The sequence below is a fragment of the Acomys minous genome, assembly GCF_964271855.1.
Source record: "Acomys minous genome assembly, chromosome: 9".
Taxonomy (NCBI): Eukaryota; Metazoa; Chordata; class Mammalia; order Rodentia; family Muridae; genus Acomys; species Acomys minous.
This window is the reverse complement of record NC_140490.1, coordinates 47949152-47950848: the sequence shown is the minus strand read 5'-3', so window position 1 is coordinate 47950848 and position 1697 is coordinate 47949152. Positions and strand designations below refer to the sequence as shown.

The 1697-nt window shown below is 42.8% G+C and overlaps 1 pseudogene across 1 annotated transcript; it reads left to right on the top strand.

The window, feature by feature from the left end:
* The first annotated feature begins 707 nt into the window (after window positions 1-707).
* Window positions 708-1481, top strand: LOC311605841 (large ribosomal subunit protein uL30-like; annotated as a pseudogene). Its single transcript has one exon. The product of its transcript is annotated as a large ribosomal subunit protein uL30-like (transcript).
* Window positions 1482-1697: the final 216 nt, after the last annotated feature.

The following is a 1697-nucleotide window of genomic DNA, read 5'->3' as shown; positions in this document are numbered from 1 at the left end:
CCACATAAGGGCTTGACATGCCAGGAGACCCAACCACTGGTCGGCCAACCCCCCACCCCCACCCAACCTCCACTCAGAGGAATAGATAGATGTGTGTTGGACCTGAGAGTCTTGTGCTTAGTGGGGGATTTCCGTGGTTCGTTGGGCCACAGCTGTATATCCACACGAAAGAAGTCGGCTCTAAAATCAAGAATAAGCCAAGGGTGCTGCTTCTCACCAGGCTTATTCCAAAGAGCTCTGCAAATTTGAGACAGAGCACTGGAGGAAAGAAAAATAAATAAGAGGAATACAAATAGAAAAAGAGAGGTTAATTGATCCTTGTTTGCAGATGATAGGATTTCATACCTAGAAAATCCTAGGACTCCACCAAAAAATTCTTAAAACTGACAAATGCAGCAACATAGAGAGATGCAGAATGCAGTAGCCTTGGTATATATCAACAATGAACTTGCTAAGAAAGGAATTAGGAAGTAAATCGCACTCGCAGTAGCCCCAGATACAACAAAATATATTCAAGCAAACATAGCTGAGAAGGCAAAAGACTTGTACAGTGAAACTCACAAAACAGACCAAAGAAATTGAAAGGGGTGTTAGAAGGTGAGATGTCTCATCTTCATGGAGTTGGAGGACAAAACTGTTAAAGTGGACATACTACCAAAACTGACTCATAAGAATCCTCATGAAGCTCTCTTTTTCTGGCTGGGATCATGGAGGCTGCACCAGAGAAGAAGGAGGAGGAGGAGGGGGAGGAGAAGGTTCCTGCTGTGCCAGAAACCCTTGAGAAAAAGCGAAGGAATTTCGCAGAGTTGAAGATGAAGCGGCTGCGGAAGAAGTTTGCCCTGAAGACACTGCGGAAGGTGAGGAGGAAGCTCGTCTATGAGAAGGCCAAGCACTATCACAAGGAGACAGGCAGATGTACTGGACTGAGATTCTCATGGCTAGAATGGCAAGGAAAGCTGGAAACTTCTATGTGGCTGCAGAACCAAAATTGGTATTTGTCATCAGAATTCGGGGTATCAATGGTGCAAAGCCCAAAGGTCCACAAAGTATTGCAGCTTCTTCGTCTTCAATGGCACCTTTGTTAAGCTCAATAAGGCTTCCACTAACATGCTAATGTTGTGGAACCGTACATTGCATGGGGGTACCCCAACCTGAAGTCTGTAAATGAGCTCATCTACAAGCGAGGCTATGGGAAAATCAATAAGAAGCCAATTGCCTTGACAGATAATTCCTTGATTGCTCGGTCTCTTGGTAAATTTGGCATCATCTGCATGGAGGATCTAATTCATGAGATTTATACAGTTGAAAAACACTTCAAGGAAGCAAATAACTTCCTGTGGTCTTCCAAACTGTCTTCTCCACAAGGTGGAATGAAGAAAAAGACAACTCACTTTGTGGAAGGTGGAGATGCTGGCAACAGGGAAGACCAGGCAGATGAACTAAGGTGTTGCCCATGGTATTTTTGTAATCTGGCCAGTTAATAAACAGTCACAGCTTGGCAGAAAAAAAAAAAAAGAAAGAAAGAAAGAAAAGAAAAGAAAAAAAGAATCCTCATGAAAATTCCAAAGCCATTCTTAACAGAGCTAGAAAAGCAAACCTAAAATCACACAAAAACACAAAAACAGCAAGTACAGAAAGTGATAGTAATCAAAAAAGCAACACTGGGAGGGCTATCATGCCTGCTTTTAAAATGACAA